Source organism: Eretmochelys imbricata, chromosome 21, assembly GCF_965152235.1.
Source record: "Eretmochelys imbricata isolate rEreImb1 chromosome 21, rEreImb1.hap1, whole genome shotgun sequence".
In the NCBI taxonomy this organism is placed as follows: Eukaryota; Metazoa; Chordata; order Testudines; family Cheloniidae; genus Eretmochelys; species Eretmochelys imbricata.
In genome coordinates this window covers 86,618-107,154 of record NC_135592.1, presented here as the reverse complement: position 1 = coordinate 107,154, position 20,537 = coordinate 86,618, and the positions used below count along the sequence as shown (strand labels likewise).

Genomic DNA, 20,537 nt, shown 5'->3' with positions numbered 1-20,537 from the left:
AGTATCACAGCGTCCAGGAGTCAGTGGCAGTATGGAGCCTTTTCACAGTCCATTGTTCTTGCTGATGGCCCATCCGCCCTGTCTGGGTTTCCATTGTTGTACCTGAAGTGTTAGCAGTGGGCGTTACCCAAAGTAGCATAGTTGAAATACAGATACATAGTCAATATTCCCAACTTCAGATACAGAAATGATACGTGCACACAAATTGGATAATCATAGTCAAGATGGGTCTTGCCAATGATATCTTACAAGACCCATCTTGCACAGAGTACATCTCAGTTATCTCCTATTCATTTCATAAGCATGTTTTCATAAAGAATATGGAGGGAAATGTCACACTCACATACCAGTTTTCACAGTTTGTTGAAGTCTGCTTTTTTGAAGTCCGTTGTCCTTATTTTCCTGCTCTAACGCCTTCCTTCTCTTAGAATCACGAAATCAGCATTTCGTGAATACTTTCGCCCATGTTGCTTTCCACCTTCCATTTCCTAACTAACTCCCGATTGTTAGTCAGAATCAACCCTAAAATGCCCGTGTGACGTCAATGACATAATCTGGGACTGTATAGATCATAGTTGCAACCAAAGTCCTGTAGTGGAACCAAATCTTATATAAAAGGGGTCAAATCAGGTCTCTAAGACAAGGTTATGGCTTGCTGATTATGATTATGCTGTCTATATGTGTGTATCATTTTTGTAATTGAAGTTATGAATATTGGCTCTGTACTGTCTGTAGTTCAAACTTGTGCTATGCTTCTGGGTGACACCACAGAGAAGTTGGTGTCAGCTCTACCTAGCCTGCTTGATGGCCCATTAAGGACCATCAGCTATACAACTGACCTACTGAGAGAAGGCAGACACGCCTTGGGACTCAGCAAGATATGCAGGGACATGCCTATGGACAGAACTCTGAGGTGTTTCCGTGCCATGTGATGGACAGCTTGTCTTTGGAACAAAGAAAGAAAGACCACATTTCAAGAGAATATAAAAAGCTGCTGCAGCTCCTCCATCTTGTCTTCAATCCTGCTTCTTACCTCTGGAGGGACTTTGCTACACTGAAGCTTTGAACCAAGGACTGAAAGACCCATCTGAGCTGTGGATGTACTCCAGAGACTTGATTTGAACCTGCAGTTTATTCTATCGTTGCTCCAAGCCTGAACCAAGAACTTTGCCGTTACTGTATGTCATTGATTCCATTTAACCAATTCTAGCTCTCATCTCTATCTTTTTCCTTTTATGAATAAACCTTTAGATTTTAGATTCTAAAAGATTGGCAACAGCATGATTTGTGGGTAAGATCTAACTTGTTTATTGACCTGGATCTGGGGTTTGGTCCTTTGGGATCGAGAAAACCTTTTTTCTTTTACTGGGATATTGGTTTTCATAACAATTTGTCCCCATAACGAGTGGCACTGGTGGTGATATTGGGAAACTGGAGTGTCTAAGGGAATTGCCTGTGTGATTTGTGGTTAGCCAGTGGGGTAAAACCAAAGTCTTCTCTGTTTGGCTAGTTTGGTTTGCCTTGGGCTGTAACTGCCCTGCTTGAAGCAATTTGTCCTGAATTGGCACTCTCAGTTGGGTCCCGCCAGAACCAGCGTCGTTACAGCCCGTCCCTCCGGTTACTACATCCCATCTTCTGAAGCAAACAGATGTCCCCAACACATTCCAAGAACTTATTGGACACTTTGAGTTTGTTTTGAATTCCTTTTCTAACAGGTGTCTGGGAAGTTAAAGTCCCCTCCCCATTACTAATAGTGTTTTGAATATTTCTGTTGTTTGCATGGTAGAGTCGAGATCATCAGTCTGCGGGGAAAGAGCCGGGAGGAATTGTGATGTGACGTTACTGTCCTGTTCTGATACGTCCCCTTCTTGCCCTGACAGGCTGCAGAGTTATGTCCCGTCCTTCCAGGAACCAGGGAAAGGAAATGGCTGCCATGGATCCTGTTCAGGTAGGGGTCATTGGGGAGTTGCTGGTGGGGCTCCTGCTGGCAGGAGAAGGGCAGTAAATACATAGGAGATGGGTGCTTCTGGGGTGGTCGGGAGGTGGGAGGGGCCAAGAAATACACAGGGTGGAGAAAGGGAGGAAGACAGGGTGTGACAAACCTGCTGGGATTTGTTTACGGTGGGGCCTAGATTCGAGCAACAGACCCATGGGGTTTGTGAGTGGAAATTCCCTAATTTGTCAAGCAGAAAACACCCCCCCCCGGACTGGGCTGGGGAAATGTACCAGACTCCAGTACTGGAGTCTGAACCTACTAGCCAGAGGGCAACCCCTAGTGAGGCCTGGGGAAGACACCCCATCCCTTCCCATCCAACTGCTGGCACTGGGGAGGGGGTTGGGATTCCTACCAGGGGACTGGCTGTCCCTGGACCCTCCTGGGGGCTCTATCTCCTGTATCCACTTCTGACTGGTAGGTGAAGACCCTAGCCATCTCTGTCTGGTAGAAGGGGTTGGGGCTCTCTCTCTTTCTCTCCTCACCCTGATGCCTCCTGGCTGCTCTGATGTGGAGGGGGTGGTTTCCTGCCTGCCTCCCAGAGATTCCATGTGATTGACCCTCCTCCCCTGTGAATGGTGGGGTTGTCACTAGGCAGCAGGTGCAGAGTTGGGGTCTCTTGCTCTTTCAGGGGCCGGTGACTTTCGAGGAGGTGGCTGTGTATTTCACCGAGGAAGAGTGGGCTCTGCTGGACCCCACTCAGAGAGCCCTCTATGGAGAAGTCATGCAGGAGAACTATGAGAATGTCACCTCGCTGGGTAAGGATTCTTGTCCCCTCGGTTCTTAGAAGGGGAAATGAAGAGTTAAGGTTCACATTGCACCCTCAGTTTTGCCTTGTTTCAGCAACACCCCTACAGGCCAATGACACACAGACTTCGCACTCGACCCTCCCCACTACAGAACATTTTGGGAGCAGAGCACAGGCGCAGGACAGCACAAACGCTAACACCGTCTCTTTGCTAAAACAAAACTTGGGGTTAGGTCTGATGTAGGGAACAGAAGCTGCCTACCCCTGGCCTGCACTCAGACACTGAGTCTACAGCACATCTCAGACTTTCATAATGTCACCAACCCTTTATCCTTCCGATGAGGATTCCTTCTGAGTTGTTGCCTTCATTGAGCCCTGGAGACCCCCTAGCATGTACGGCACCAGCCTGTTGACAATCCTTGTGGCAAGAACACGCCCTTGTGCACCTTTATTGACGCTGCCTACACCACTCAGCACTGAAATGAGGACTACCTGTTCCTTCCAGTTTCACGTGCACCTCTCTTCAGGTCATAGCTCTGCCAGGTTGCTTCAACTAGTCCCTCCACCGTTCATTTAAAGCTACAGCTGGCACAGTGCACGCTGTTGGAGTGCCTGCGGAGAAATGCTGCTGTTCAAATCTGAGGAACATAAAACACACAGTGGCATGTTCTTAGTCCTTACTTCTTGTTAGGGGCTTATTCCTTCACCCACTTACTTCCCTGGTCTTTTTCGCATGAACAGAGAGCAACAATACCCAAAGTCCAAAGGTGCAAACAATTCAATGTTTATTGGGGTGAACTTCCAGCAAGCATGATTCCAGTTTCCTTCCTTAGTGTCCCCCTTCCCAGCTCTGACATCATAGAGCCTTACCTGTGTCCCTGTTCCCATTCCCCTCCCCCCTTAGCAAAACATGATTCCAATTTCCCCACCCCTATTCCCTGTTCCCTTTTCCCCCACCCACTCACTTCCTGATTGACTGCAGACTATATAGTAAAACTTGAGTTCTGCTTAGCTATATCTTAACCAATCATTTTCCTGAAATTTAACTAACCAATCCTAACATATTGTAACATGATTATTTAACCAATTATATCCCACCAGCTTAATTGGTTTATACCCAGCAAAATTAATTATACAGCAGACAGGAACAATCACAGAACCAGACAGAGATTATGCAGACAAACAATAGGGAAATGGGGACTACAGTGATGGAACAAAGACAGAAATGAGGATTTCACATCCCAGCTATTGATAAGTGAGATCTTGCCAGACAAGATGCTATCAAACTAAGTTTTCTTTTACGTCTTCAAGGCACTTTCCTTTCTCTGGAGGCGATAGGCATGATCAGGACAGGATTGTATTCCTAACAGCCCAATAGCACCTTATTTCAATGTGACTAGTTTGGAATGTGAGGGTGTGACCGTTTACTTCCCAGCTTATGGCTGCCTCTGCTGCTTAGCCAAAGGCCTTAGCCTAAGAACAGGGCCTCAGACTGTCACAGAAAGAGAAGGCTCTTACACCGGCAGACAGTGATTTTGATTCTTTCTTTTATATCTCTATAACTAGCCAAGTGATAAGAACAGACCTAAATTCTTAGAGTATAGGCCTTTACAGATAGCCCTGAACATCTATATCCTAACACTTCTGTCAATCAATAAATTTTAAGGCCAGGGGAGACTATTAGGTCATCTAGTCTGACCACCTGTGTACCACGGACCATGGAGTTTCATCCAGTTACCATTGTAGAGCGCTGAATACCTTGTGTTTGATGAGAACATCTTCCAGAAAGGCATCGTGTCCTGACTTGAAGCCTTCAAGAGATGGAAAACTGGCCCCTTCCTTGCGTAGTTGGTTAACCTTTGCCCCACCCTTACTGACCTATTTCCAGTGACGTTTGCCAGCTCCAGAGCTCGGGGGTAAGGGCAGAGTTCAGGTTGCGTTGCAAGGGTGGCGTGCAGTGTTTTCCCCAGGAATTGAAATTAGAGGGGGTGTTGGAATATTCGGGAGGGTAAGGGCTGATGAGGGTTGAGACTGTGAGTGCGAACGTGGGCTGTATGGCACCATAGTAAAAACTGAAAAATGTTTCATGACCATTTTATTAGATTTAACTCCTGTTTTAAAATCATCACACAAATTCAAGTTGTCTATTCAGTCCTGCTACAAAGCACTACATCTGTCTTGGTTTCTTGTGGTAATTTTGCACTCTTTGGTGTCATCTTGTGTGTCTGTTACTTCCAGGCCTTCATGATATGCTCATGGTCAGGCAGAAAGCGACTTCTTTCAGAACACAAACTTTGATTCATTGAGGAAAAAGAACGCTCAACTGTAGCTGTTGTGACTGGGAGTAGCAAGAGATGAATTCCTACTTCTTTTATCCCAGGAAACATAGCACAAAGATGGGGTTGAACCACTAGTGATGAGAAAGAAGTTGAAGTTAAATCTTCATTAATTCATCATATTATATGGCCTTTGCAGTGTGTATAGGAGAGATTAGGGATACACTTTTCCCTGAGCAAAGCTTGTACTCCACCATGTCTTCCAAAGACGTTTGTAGCTCCATCAAATGCACAAGCATCCATCTGTTTGGGGTTCAGTTTACAAGCATTTAACTCTTCTAAGATGTCACAGATGCAGCTGATGAGTCTTCTATAATCTGAACATCTAGAATGCATCGACTGGCCTACCACGGACATCAAGATAACATATGCAATGACCTGATGCCTATTTGCATTGGTGCTTCATCAGCCATGTGTGCACATATTTTGAATATGGTGAGAGAGTTCTTCACTTTTTCAACTGCTGAGTCTTTCACTGTTGCACTGCATGCTTCTAGAGAGTCCGCTGAGTTTTTTCAGAAAGAGAAGCGAGCATTTGCCAGTCTTGTTAATCCTGAAGGTGGACACTGGTTTCAAACAAGTGACAATGCACTTAACACTGGCCTCAAGTTTGTAGTGTGTGGTATCTCTTACTTAAATAGAAAATATGGTGCAACAGCTATGTTGGTTCAAATAAACTGAGTTGTGTCTCGAGCATTCTTAAAAGCCTCATTAAATTCTTCTAAAATTGGCTTTGACAGTAACTGGCTTATAAGGCTTTCTGCATGTTGATGCAGTCCCGAGGCATGGTGTTTTGCAGCCTTTTCATATAGGTTGTCACAATTGGCTTAGCTGATCAGTCTGGCAAACCAGGCTTCTCCACTTTTACTATATAAATCCATGGTATGCCCGTATCTTGAATACCTCATGCAGATCTGGTCACCCCATCTCAAAACAGATATATTGGAATCGGAAAAGGTTCAGAGAAGGGCAACAAAAATGATTAGGAGTATGGAACAGATTCCATGTGAGGAGAGATTAAAAAGACTGGAACTTTTCAGCTTGGAAAAGAGACGACTAAGAGGGGATATGATAGAGGCTTATAAAATCTTGACTGGCGTGGAGAAAATGAATAGGGAAGTGTTATTTATCCCTTCACTTAACACAAGAACCAGGGGTCACCCAATGAAATTAATAGACAGCAAGTTTAAAACAAACACAAGGAAGTATTTCATCACACAGTGCACAGTCACCTGTGGAACTTTTTGCCAGGGACGTTGCGAAGGCCAAAATTATAACATGGTTCTAAAAAGAACTAGATAAGTTCATGGAGGTTAGGTCCATCGATGGCTATTAGCCAGGATGGGATGCTACACCATGCTCCGAGTGTCCCTACCCTCTGTTTGCCAGAAGCTGGGAGTGGACAACAGGGGATGGATCACTCTATGACTCTCTGAAGCACCTGGAATAGTCACTGTTGGAAGACAGAATACTGGGATAGATGGATGATTGGTCTGACCCAGTACTCCATTCTTATATAAAAAATAATTATTATAATCAAAAAGTTTAGTTCAGAAACTCCCCAGATAATGACCTCTTGAGATAATGACCTTGGCAAATAATGCATTTTAAAAATCTTGGCCTACTAGGAAATGTATATTTATATAAGTTTCCCAGTCATAAATCTAGCATTCTGGAACGAAGTCACTAAAATGTAGTCCAATGCTCTGGCCACTGTTTGTTCCACCACTGGTCATTCTACCATTCTGTCTCCAATGGCCCTGCACTGTCACCTTCTGCTGCCATCTGCCACTGTGACCTCTGTGAGTTGGTCTCTCACAGTTCCGCCAGCTCTCAGTGATTTCAGCTCTTAGTGCGGGAACCTTGCTGCTCGTGCAGGCTGGGCTTTCTCTTCTACAGCAGGTCTAAGCACTTCGACCTGATTCTCAATGATTTCAGCTCTAGTGGTCATTTAACAAACCAAAAGACTCTCTATGAAGCCTAATCAGCTCTCTCTCTAAACAGGAGAGAGGGACAGGTCAACTAGTGCCTATAACTCTTAAGCAGAGCCCACTCCACCCAAAACACCTGTCCCCACCCTCTCTCTCTTCACTGGGATCTGGCATCCAAACCTCCTGCTTAGGGAGTGCAGTTCAGTTGAGGGTGACCAGTGCTTAATTTGTAATGAAAGAGGTGCCGGGGCTCAAGCAAGTTTGTTACTTTCATAACGGATGTGACAAGCCCAGAGGTCCCAGGGCTCTGAACAGCCGAGCCTGGAGGTGCTGGGGCTCAGTCCTGGCAAGCCCTAGCACAAATTAAGCACTGAGGGAGACCCCCTCAGTCAGGCAGGCTCAGCACAGGTCTGCTGCCCTTTACTCCTACAATGCGGAGAACAATATTTCATGACCCCCACATTGAATACTACAGGGATTTGTAAGCCAACACCAGCCAAATTGATCAGTTGGGCAGCACAGCTCTGTCTGCTGGATACCTAGGCAGAGTAGGTGTGTTCATGTAAATACAGTCTGGTCCTGAAACCTTTACACCCACCCCTGGCTCATCACTAGCTGTCAGGGGAGAGCTCATTCAGATCTTGCTTACAAATCATAACCTTAAATTATAAGGTAGGCCAACATTGCTGAAACGAATGTGCTGACATTGTCATAAATAATAGCCATGTGAGGAGGCTAGTCTCTGTTCATATTTTCCAAACCCATTATGCTTTCTCAGGGACAAGTATTTTCTCATATACTGTGTATGCTTTTAAAGTGTGTATTAATGTTTGAATTTCAATTCAGATTTCCAACCAACAACTAAGTTGGCAACACTGCATGAAACGGGGGGCGGGGGGTCTAGGGAAATCACTGGTGGTGTGTAGTTTAATTCTTCATTTCCTGGTTTTCAGAGGTTTTATTTTTCACCACCATCCACATGCTGGAAGGGCACAAGATAGTGCTAGGCATCCTTAACTCTGCTTAATGTACTTTATGGGCCTTTAATTTCCTTGTTTTTCTGTTTAATGGACTTCTTTGTCACTATAACTGTGTCGACACTACAGTTTTTGCTGCAATTTATGTCAGGTGGGGATGCGATTTTTCACATCGCTAACTGACAGAGCAATGGGCTCAGAGGTAGTTCCAGCACATCAGGGGACAGTCCCAAGGTGGTCTCTCTGACTCAACCCGTCACAGGAGGATCTGGTGGGGATAGGAAGGGAAGGATTCAGGGAGTCAGAGATTGTAGCACTTCACTGTGGCTGCTTTTGCTGAAGTCTCTAATCACCTGTCCCTAGGCGAAGCTCAGAACCAGCACTCCATCCCCCTCCTCCTCCTTGACTTGTCAGCTGTCTGACACCACTGACCATGGTCGTCGTCTTGAAATCTGATCTTCCCTTATCCTCTCCTGGTTAGGGTAGGGAGAAGTAGTAACTGGCAGGTTCTACAGCATGGGATGTTCAGGTTGGATTTTAGGAAAAACTGTCCTACTGTGAGTATAGATAAGTACAGGAATATGTTACCAAGAGAGGTTGTGGAACGCTGGTCATTGGAGATTTTTAAGAAGAGGTTAGACCGATGGTCTATGTATACTTGGTCCTGCCTCAGGGCTGGAGGGGATGGACTAGCTGACATCTTGAGGTCCTTTTACCCCTGAGTTTCTGTGATTTTATGATTCATTATCCTAGTCCTTCACTTTGACCTTGTCTCCCTCTGGAGAATGGGGGCTTTATTTAGTAGGGTTTTTTTTTAATGAAAAATATGCATGGGTCAGCTTCCCTCTCAATTTGCTTTGTTAGCCACTGGGTGTGAAGGAATGAATTCCTTTTCTGGGATGGGGATGTAATTCCTGTTGAAGTAACATAGGCCTGTCTCCATTTACATGGAAACACTATCAAGAACTGTCCGCATAGTATGAAGCAGACTGGACGTTAATGTGTAATGACTGGGTCCGAGGGAAGCAGAAAACGGGAACACAACTACACTGCACTTTGGGACACAGGAACTAGGGTATAAACAGACTGGGCTTCAGTTTGCTGCTCTTTGGGGCAAAAAGACTGAGACAAGGCAACAGAGAGAGAGATGAAATCAAGGAGGCTTTGAAAAAGCCAGGCAGATGAAACTTCCAAAATGAATGTAGAGTTCAGTTTTGCTTTCCCAAACTGACCAAGGGATCTGTAAATCCCGTGTTCCCATTGCCTAAGCAATGCAGTCTGATTCTGAAAAGCCTCTCTTGTGTTGCTGAAAATACCTGCTGGCTGCAGCACTCCAGGAGAGACCATGTTTATGAGGAATCTGAAATCAGTGGGACTCGCTGAGGTGTCATCATGACACACACAGATGCTGCCTCCAGAATGGCCTGTCTCAGAGTGGTGGAGCTGTGGGGATCGCCCTTTTGAAAAGCAAAGCCTCGGAAGTAGCACCTATTGGGATGTCTGTGCTGCCTCTGGGAGAGACCCTCCCAGCCTGGGTACCCAGACTGGCCTTGGCGGGCTGTATATTATTGCGTATATGTTGCAGATTGGTCTGGAGCTCAGTCTCTTAAGCCTGAGCTGAAATGTCTACGCCAGCGGTATATGTACCCCTGGGGTATGCAGATGTCTTCCAAAGTTGCTACGGAAAAATCACTAGCCAAGACACTACAAAGTAAAATTTCAAACGATGACTTGCTTATGCTGATCTAAATACTGAAATGTATGTACAATATCTATATTCTGATTATTTATTTTATAATTATATGGTAAAAATGAGCAAGTCAGCAATTCACAGTGTGCTGTGACACTTTTGTATTTTTATGTCTGATTTTATAAGCAAGTAGTTTTTAAATGAGGTGTAACTTGGTGTAATTTGCAAGACAAATCGGACTCGTGGAAGGGGCACAGTAGTGTGGAAAGACACCGATCTACACAGCTGTGTTTAATCGGCTAGTACCTACAGTGGAGCACCATAGGGAGGCACATCTCAAAGAAGCATCGTTGGTGCACAAGTTGAGTAATTTCTTCTTTTGCTGTTACCTGATCTCACTGGTCGTCTTTCCCCTGAGCAGGGTTCCCAGTTTCCAAACCCGATGTCATCTCCCAGCTGGAACGAGGGGAAGAGACGTGGGCCCCAGATCTCTGGGGCTCAGAGGAAAGAGAGATCCTGAGAGGCAGCCGCATGGGTGAGGGATGATTAAACCTACTCAGTGCTTGAAGGAAACAGCTGGGATTCCCAACAAAGACCTTGTGAGGTCTCTGGGTTCAGGATGGTCCCCAGCAGGTGTCATATCCTCAGGGCAGATACTGTTCATGGCTCCCTACCCATCCTAACTCCTGGCAGTAGTTCCCTCCCGAAACTCCCTTCTCCCTGGGGAGTGTTTGGATGGGAACTGGATTCAGAATTGATCCCCTCTTCTCGCCCCTTTGGGGAAGAGTTTGGGTAAATTCGGTACCTAGTTTTTTTCCATCTTCAGCTATTCTCTTGGTTTGTTCTCCTCTTTTTCCCTTCCGGTTTCTGAGGTTTTTCTTTCTCTGTCCTTGCAGGTGATGGGATGGTGAGAGAGACCGTGGAACAGAATCCTCAGCAGGAAGATGAGCAAGCGGAACTGCATGAGGCGTTATTGCAAAGATGCACAGGGAGTGTGTCCAGGAGTTGTGAGCAGGGAAAAGGTTCTCAGGGGCAGCACAGGCCAGAGGAGCAGCAGGGAAACCAGCCAGTCCAGAAAGTTGGAATATCTGTTAACTATCTGGTAACTCTCAAAGGCCTCAAGGAAACCACGGCCCAGCAGAGAATCCTGATGGGAGAGAGAGATAATACAGGCTTTGAGTGTGGGAAAAAGTTCAGGAGGCACTCACGCCTTATTCGCCATCAGAGAATCCACACCGGATTAAGATCCTATGCATGCTGTGAGTGTGGGAAAAAGTTCAGGAGGCGCTCACACCTTATTACACATCAGAGGAGCCACACAGGAGAGAAACCCTATAAATGCTATGAGTGCGGGAAAACCTTCGCTCGGAGCTCAGCCCTTATTCGCCATCAGAGGAGCCACACAGGAGAGAAACCCTATAAATGCTGTGAGTGCGGGAAAACCTTTGCTCGGAGCTCAGACCTTATTACACATCAGAGGAGCCACACAGGAGAGAAACCCTATGAGTGCTGTGAGTGCGGGAAAACCTTCACTGAGCGCTCAACCCTTATTCACCATCAATGGATCCACACTGGAGAGAAACCCTATGAATGCTGTGAGTGCGGGAAAACTTTTACTCGGAGCTCAGGCCTTATTACACATCAGAGGAGCCACACAGGAGAGAAACCTTATGAATGCTGCAAGTGCGGGAAAACCTTCACTGAGCGCTCAACCCTTATTCGCCACCAGAGAATCCACACAGGGGAGAAACCCTATGAATGCTGTGAGTGCGGGAAAGCCTTTGCTTGGAGCTCAGACCTAATTACACATCGGAGGAGCCACACAGGGGAGAAACCCTATGAATGCTGTGAGTGCGGAAAAACCTTCACTCGGAGCTCAGGCCTTATTAAACATCAGAGGAGCCACACAGGAGAGAAACCCTATGAATGCTGTGAGTGCGGGAAAACCTTTGCTTGGAACTCAGGCCTTATTACACATCAGAGGAGCCACACAGGGGAGAAACCCTATGAATGCTGTGATTGCGCGAAAACCTTCGCTCGGAGCTCAGACCTTATTCGCCATCAGAGAATCCACACAGGGGAGAAACCCTTTGAATGCTGTGAGTGTTGGAAAACCTTCGCTCGGAGGTCAGAGCTTATTACACATCAGAGGAGCCACACAGATGAGAAAACCCTATGAATGCTGTGAGTGCGGGAAATTCTTCCATCGCAGCTCTTCTCTTATTTATCACCAGAGAAGCTGCAAGGGAGATAAACACCATGAAAATCTTGTCTAGGGCTCAGAAAAAATTGTTTTTTCCTTTTCCTAATTCCCAAGTAGCGAACTTTAGGGCAGCATTTGTGACATCTCAGCTCCTTCAGGTGAGTTGTCTGCTTTTCCCTTTTGCAGCTCACCCTTCCTTGGAGTTGAAGCACAGTGTTTTTCATCAACTCCTTTGTCCTGTGTCATGGACGTGTGCGTCCCTCCAACAGGAGTGCCCATCAGTACCAGGTGGGGGAACCAGGAGTGACCTCTACTCGGTACATGGAGGTTAAAGCTACCTGGGCTTTGACTCCACTAGGGTTTTTCATGGAGTTAACTAAATTGAGTTAGTGATCCTGATATAAACACAACTATGCTTTCAATAAAGAAAATAGCCCATATAGCGTCCAAGGTAACGCAGCAAATTTCCTCACCACTGGACACAACCTCCATCGCTTTTCCTAGTCTAACCAAATTTGGAGCATCACTTTTATACTTTTCCTCCCACTGCAAAAGGAGGGGGCTGATTTTTGGGGGGAAGGATAGCTCAGTGGTTTGAGCGTTGGCCTGCTAAACCTAGGGTTGTGAGTTCAATCCTTGAGGGGGCCATTTAGGGATCTGGGGCAAAAATTGGGGATTGGTCCTGCTTTGAGCAGGGGGTTGGACTAGATGACCTCCTGAGGTCCCTTCCAACCCTGATATTCTGATTCTATGATTGTTAGTCACCAGGTTCCCCCATTAGGGACCGATTGCCTTGTTCCCAGTTGTTCCTACGTTGCCCTGGGTTCTGCTGAATAGCAGTTGGGTTTTGTACCATTTTTCTCATAAGAACATAAGAATGGCCAAACTGGGTCAGACCAAAGGTCCATCCAGCCCAGTATCCTGTCTGCTGACAGTGGCCAATGCCAGGTGCCCCAAAGGGAGTGATCCTAACATGTAAGGATCAAGTGATTTCTTGCCTGCCATCCATCTCCACCCTCTGACAAACAGAGGCCAGGGACACCATTCCTTACCTCATAGCCATTAATGGACTTAACCTCCATGAATTTATCTAGTTGTCGTTTAAACCCTGTTATAACCCTCTCCTTCACAACCTCCTCAGGCAAGGAGTTCCACAAGTTGACTGTGCGCTGTGTGAAGAACTACCTTTTATTTTTGTTTTTAAACCTGCTGCCCATTAATTTCATTTGGTGGCCCCTAGTTCTTATATTATGGGAACAGGTAAATAATTTTTCTTTATTCACTTTCTCCACACCACTCATGATTTTAAATACCTCTGTCATATCCCCCCTTAGTCTCCTCTTTTCCAAGTTTAAAAGTCCTAGTCTCTTTAATCTCTCCTCATATGGGACCCGTTCCAAACCCCTAATCATTTTAGTTGCCCTTCGCTGAACCTTTTCTAATGCCAGTGTATCTTTTTTGAGATGAGGAGACCACATCTGTATGCAGTATTCTAGTGTGGGCGTACCATGTATATAGGGGCAATAAGATATTTTCTGTCTTATTCTCTATCCCTTTTTAAATGATTCCAACATCCTGATTGCTTTTTTGACTGCTGCTGCACACTGCATGGACATCTTCGTAGAACTATCCACGATGATTCCAAGATCTTCCTGATTAGTTGTAGCTAAATTAGCCCCCATCATATTGAATGTAAAGTTGGGGTTATTTTTTCCAGTGTGCATTACTTTACACTTATCCACATTAAATTTCATTTGCCATTTTGCTGCCTAATCACTTGGTTTTGTGAGATCTTTTTGAAGTTCTTCACAGTCTGCTTGGGTCTGTACTTTCTTGAGCAGTTTGTATTGTATTGTGACGAAGTGGGACAGTTCTTAATGTTTCCTCTGAATATTGTGGGGGTGCCTCAGTTTCCCCTATGCAGTTCTTAAGTATCTAGGTGGTGGGATAAGGGTGTATGATCATTGCAGAGCCCTAGAGGTGTGTGCAGGGGTGTGTCCCTGTTTCCTGGCAACTGGTGGCCTGGCCCTTCCCCCCTGCAAGGTGAGAGCTAAAGGGTTGAAGACAAAGAGATCAGGTGACCTCCTGGCCCGGGAAAGGGACAAAGAGGAGGAGGGGCTGGAGAGAGTTTCAGTTTGGGCAGGCTGGGAACATGGAGTGAAGTGCAGACGGGGTTGTCTGGCTCACTGCCCCCCAAAATGGACCCGGCTGAGGGATCCTGTTCTCTGTACCTACAAGCTCTGTTTTAGACCATGTTCCTGTCATCTAATAAACCTCTGTTTTACTGGCTGGCTGAGAGTCACGTCTGACTGTGAAGTTGGGGTGCAGGACCCTCTGGCTTCCCCAGGACCCTGCCTGGGCGGACTCGCTGTGGGAAGCACACAGAGAGGCAGAGGATGCTGAATGCTCCGAGGTCAGACCCAGGAAGGTGGAAGCCATGTGAGCTTCTTGCCCTTCAGACAGGCTGCTCACAGAGGGGAGACTTCACCCAAGTCCTGACTGGCTTCGTAGGGAGCAGTTCCAGAGCATCGCCCCTGGACTCCATGACAAGTATCCTCTGCAAACTTTGCCACCTCACCGTTTACTCCTTGCTCCAGATCATTTAAGAATAAGTTGAATAGGATTGGTCCTAGGACTGACCCTTGGGGAACACCACTAGTTACCCCTCTCCATTCTGAAAATTTACCATCTATTCCTATCCTTTGTTCCCTGTCTTTTAACCAGTTCTCAACCCATAAAAGGATCTTCCCTCTTATCCCATGACAGCTTAATTTACGTAAGAGCCTTTGGTGAGAAACCTTGTCAAAGGCTGTCTGGAAATCTAAGTACACTATGTCCACTGGATCCCCCTTGTCTACATGTTTGTTGAGCCTTCAAAGAACTCTAATAGATTAGTACAGGGGTGGCCAACCTGTGGCTCCGGAGCCGCATGCGGCTCTTCAGAAGTTAATACGCGGCTCCTTGTCTAGGCACCGACTCTGGGGCTGGAGCTACAGGCGCCAACTTTCCAATGTGCCCCCACTCCACCCCTACCCATGAGCCTGCTATGCCCTCGCTCCTCTCCCTCCCCCTCCGAGCCTCCTGCATGCCACAAAACAGCTGATCGGGAGGGATGGGGAGGCGCTGATGGGCAGGGTAGCCGGTGGGCAGGAGGCACTGGGAGCAGGCGGGAGCTGATGGCGGGGCTGCTGACATATTACTGTGGCTCTTTGGCAATGTACATTAGTAAATTCAGTCTCCCCCTCAGGCTCAGGTTGACCCCTTCAAAGAACTCTAGTAGATTAGTTTCAGAGTAGCAGCTGTGTTAGTCTGTATTCGCAAAAAGAAGAGTACTTGTGGCACCTGAGAGACTCACAAATTTATTTGAGCATAAGCTTTCGTGATTTCCCTTTACAGAAACTATGTTGACTTTTGCCCAACAATTTATGTCCTTCTATGTGTCTTACAATTTTATTCTTTACTATTGTTTCAACTAATTTGCCCGGTACTGACATTAGACTTACTGGTCTGTAATTGCAAGGATCACCTGTAGGGCCCTTATTAAATATTGGCGTTATATTAGCTATGTTCTCAATATAAATATATTCTCAATGTAAATATAACAGAGAAGGTGCAGGGATAGAGGGTGTCACGAAGTGTGGATTTTCCCTTGTTATGTTGTATGTGAGTCTTACTGTTGAGCCTATGTGAGTTTTACTGTTTTGCATGAATACTGCATGTACCTCAGTTTTCCTGTGTGCTGCACCAATACCTCGGTGGTGGGAATAGGGATGTGTGACTTTGCTGAGACCTCTGGGGAGGTGAGGCTGCTCCAGCTGCCTGCACCTGTGCTATGACCAGTGTGTGACATTGCAGTCTGTAGGCTTTATGGAAATATGCTTATTAATATGACAACTGGAATATGCTTTACGCTAAATACCTCTTGTATGGTGTCATTAGAAAGCTTGTAATCTACTAAGTGTGTTCATCCTATTTGTTTGCATGTATTATTTCTATATCTGGAGCTAGGAGGATAAGCTATAAAATTGTATCACTGATGTAAACATATTAAGTAGAGGCCATTAAGTGTGTTCCAGAAACAATCAGTTGTAAATGGCCTTAGTTACTTGAAAGCTTTCCTGTGTACGTGTGGGCTAGCCCATGGGGAATGGAGACTAGGGGTCTTACAGTGACATGTGATGTGACCATGTCACCTGGTACTGAAATCCATCTTAAATCTGGTACTTTTCCATTTAGAAGGAGGGGTGGGGACCCAGACAGACAAAAGATTCCTGCCTTGTGCCAAAGCTATAGAAGGGGGTGGAGCAGGACAAAGAGGGCCAGTCATGAGAAATCCCCTGCTTACCACCTGAGATGTCTGCTGGAACTAACACTACCTGTGGAAAGGTTTGAGAGTAGCAGCCGTGTTAGTCTGTATCTGTAAAAAGAAAAGGAGTACTTGTGGCACCTGAGAGACTAACAAATTTATTAGAGCATAAGCTTTTGTGAACTACAGCTCACTTCATCGGGGAGAGAATCTCCCCACTATATTTTCCAATGTATGCATCGGATGAAGTGAGCTGTAGCTCACAAAAGCTTATGCTCTAATGAATTTGTTAGTCTCTAAGGTGCCACCTTTTCTTTTTACCTGGGGAAAGGATTGGGCCCAGACGAGGAAGGAGTCTAATCTGTGAAAGAAGCTTATTGGAACATCTCTGAGGGGGGGAGATTACCTGTCATCAGTTTCTTAGGCCAGGCCTACACTAAGGGGGGGGATCGACCTAAGAATACAGGAATAGCGTAGCTGAAGTTGACGTATTTAGGTTGACTTACCTCGGCGTCTTTATGGGGTGGCAAGTCGACTGCTGTCGCTCCCCCGTCTACTCTGCTTGTGCCTCTTGCGGTGCTGAAGTACCAGAGTTGACGGGAGAGCGCTTGGGGATCGATTTATCGTGTCTAGACTAGACATGATAAATCGACCCCTGATAGATGGATCGCTACCCGCCCTTAATGTATTAGGCTTAGACTTGCATGTTTTTCTTTATTTTGCTGGGTGACTTACTTTGTTCTGTCTGTTGTTACTTGAAACCACTTAAATCCTACTTTTCATACTTAATAACATCACTTTTGTTTTTGTTTTTATATATATATATATATATATATATATATATTTTATATGGCGATATACCTATCTCATAGAGCTGGGAGGGACCTTGAAAGGTCATCGAGTCCAGTCCCCTGCCTTCACTAGCAGGACCAAGTACTGTCCCTGACAGATTTTTTGCCTCAGATCACTAACTGGCCCCCTCGAGGATTGAACTCCCAACCCTGGGTTTAGTAGGCCAATGCTCAAACCACTAAGCTATCATTCCCCCCCGTTTTCACTTAAAACCTGCAGTTTTGGGGCATGGTTCAGACCCTGGGGCTGTGTTGCAGCAGGCTCGCGTGTCTGGCTCAACAGGATAGGGTTCTGGAAGTCCCAAGCTAGCAGGGAAAACAGGCTCTGAGGTAATTTCAGATGTCAGGTGACAGTCCCAAGGGGGCATCTGTGACTGAACCAGTCACACGGTGCCCTTTGTAACCTGAGACCCAGGAATGGGAAGCAACCAGGTGACTCTGCCCAGGAAGAGAGACAAAAACAAGGAGGAGGAGCAATGGGGGTGTCTGACTTTGGGTCGCTGGAAGTTGGCAGTCTGCTTGGGGGGACTGGAAGAGGGGGAGTCCAGGGCATCTGGCCCATGACTCCCCAAGATGGACTTGACTGAAAGTCACTGATTTCTGTGCCAACAAGTTCTGTTCTACGCTGTGTTCCTGTCGAATAATAAACCTTCTGTTTTACCGGCTGGCTGAGCGTCACTGTGGAGCTTGGGTGCAGGGCCCTCTGGCTTCCCCAGGAGCCCCGTCCGGGCAGACTCACTGCGGGAAGCACATGGTGTGGAAGGGGATGCTGAATACTTCACGGTCAGACCTAGGAAGGTCGAAGTTGTGTCAGCTTCTTGCCCTGGTGACAGTGTGCTGAGAGAGAGGAGACATGCTCCCCCAAAGTCCTGATTGGCTTCATATGGAGTAGTTCCAGAGCATCGCCAGGTGACTCTGACTTGAGGGGAGAGTGTGTGTTTTCAAGCTCTGTGACACCTGAAGTGGGGAGTCGGAGGGATTCCCACCTTCCGAATTAGCCCAGCAGCGTTTCCTCTTTCTGAGCCATGTAGAACTGATCTCCACTCTCTACAGTTCCACCGCTCAATGTGTCCTATGATCCAGGGTTCTCAGCCCTCTGTTTGTGGATGACAATTTGTTTTCTTTGCTCCTAAAACAGTAATTTAGGGCCTAAGATGGAAGTATCACAGACCTAGATGGAATAGCAGCCGTGTTAATCTATATTCTCAAAAAGAAAAGGAGTACTTGTGGCACCTTAGCGACTAACAAATTTATTTGAGCATAAGCTTTCGTGAGCTACAGCTCACTTCATCGGATACATTCAGACCTGGATGGGGAATTTGAATGGATCTGAAATACAGTGAGATCATTTGGAGTTTAAATCCCAGTTTCCAACTGTTTGCAAAGCCTGTTGTAGGACTTTTCCTACTGAGATGGGATTGTTTGCAGATGGGGAGGCTGGCTGGTTTGTTTGTTTTTTTGTTTTTTTCCATTACGACAGTACTAGAACTTTTGTAAATAATATGACTGAAAACTAATGAGTGAAGGAGGTTTGAATGGCTCAGAGGAGAATGCAATGGGAGAATCTCTTGTCCTGATTCTGAGTCGTGTAGCTTATAGGACTAACCTGCTTGCTTGCATAGATATATTTTTTTTGTATACGTTTAAGTATTTGGTTTATTGTAATAGGTTTAGAGATTTATATTAAAGTAAGCTTGGCTGTAACGCAAGAGACATAAAGGCCGTATCCTGTATGTTAAGCTAGGGACAGTTAACACATCTATATTAAGATCATTTACCCAGAAAAATAAAGTTAACCTATATCTTGTTACCTAAATAAATAAGTATTCACACATATGTCTATAACCTTCTATCTAGACCAACAGATAATGAAGAATGGCATAGGGTTTTTTTTAATGTACCCACAGACTTAACAGGTACATCACAAGGAAACTTAACATGCGTATATACGTGTCATCAATACGCACAAAACTACTAGCCTATGGGGTAAGTGTACCCTAATATTTGTGGGTGAGGAATAAAATTTGGGCATAGGAGGGAGGATTTCCGGCACTTGTGCCCTGTAAAAGAGGTCACCCACCTCGCTAGAGCACTTCACTCCACTCCACTTCATCATTTTCACTTACTCTGTCTTACACTCACTCTATCTATTCTATCTACAATGGCTACTACTATTGGTAGGCTATACTTGTTCTTTTTAAACTTTTAAGTTTCAAAGGAACTAGGCTAAGCTTGGTTTCCCTAAGCTTTTATTCTTAGTTTTCTTTTATTAGGGTTTAAGTTAGTCAAGTAAACCCTAAGTTAGCTCTTAGCATTAGTTTTTCTAAGTTCTGCATCAAGAATTGAGAAACCTGAACTGCAAGGCTGGACCTGTGTCTCTTACCCCCAGGTTATCAAGGAAGGGTGTGAGTGTATTGACCAAAGATTTGTAGCATATAGTACTATATTATCATATGTATCTTTTGAATAGCAATAATGCAATTGTAACTTTGTAACTCTGGGTATTTTACCAGTTACTTACTATTATAAATTTTAATAAAAGCTCTTTAAGCCTATATCTGTCTCAGTGTGAGCTTTCTGTCATACCCCCGAGTGTCCTTAGTAAATTCCGTGAAGCCTAATTTGGAACAAAAACTTTTATCTTCTATTCAAACAAATTGGCAAGCCTAAAACCAATACTGTTAATATTGTTAATTAATAAGATAAAATAACATTAATTTAATTAATTTCTTTTATATTAGCATACCCTAAATCAGGCCACAGTCATCATGTTTAACCTGCTCTGGAATTTCTAGTTATATGAAACTGGATGTATCTTGTGTGATGTGGGTTTTTCCTCTTCCAGGACATTTGGTCACAAAATCAGATGTTTATTTTATTTGCCAGACTGTAGCTCAGATTTCCTGGGGACTTTGCGAAAGTGACTATTTACTGAAATAGTCATTTCTTATTTTATTTTTGCTTTTTCTCTGCTCCCTCCATGGTGACATGGAGAAACTTCAAGTGCAGTTCAATCAACAGGAGAGACTACTCCAAGCTATTGGACGTGCTACCAACTGTTTTGAAATCTCCAGTCTGAAATGGCGAACTAGACCACACCCCAGCTTGTGCAACTAACTGAAGTGACTGCACACAATCACACTGCTGCTCGATTTGTTTTAGGTCAGTATTGTCTCATGATGTGGGGAGAGAATTCCACAGTAAGTAACAAAGAACTGGGCAAAAGGCCCATGTATTTGTTTCCCAAGGTAGTTTTGAAAGAGGCTCTCGTGACAGACTAACACCCATGTTCACACCCTACACCAGGGGTTCTCAACCTCTTTCTTTCTGAGCCCCCCCTAACGTGCTATAAAAACTCCAAGGCCCAGCTGGGGTAGGCAGGCAGCTCGGGTCTCTGGGCTACAGCTGCTGGGTCGTGGAGGCTCGGGGCTTTTGCCCTGTGGAGAGCATTGGGACTCCAGGCTTCTTTCCTGCGGGAGGCGTGGGGGCTCTGGGCTTCAGC

General features: G+C 45.5%; 1 pseudogene across 1 annotated transcript in view; it reads left to right on the top strand.

Moving 5' to 3' along the window:
- The window catches only part of LOC144278208 (uncharacterized), a 51,321-nt pseudogene extending 31,737 nt beyond the window's left edge, over positions 1-19,584 (top strand). The window contains exons 3-4 of the transcript XR_013348543.1: positions 10,106-10,210; positions 10,572-19,584. The product of XR_013348543.1 is annotated as an uncharacterized LOC144278208 (transcript). The remainder of the gene's footprint in view (positions 1-10,105; positions 10,211-10,571) is intronic.
- The last annotated feature ends 953 nt before the right edge of the window (positions 19,585-20,537 follow it).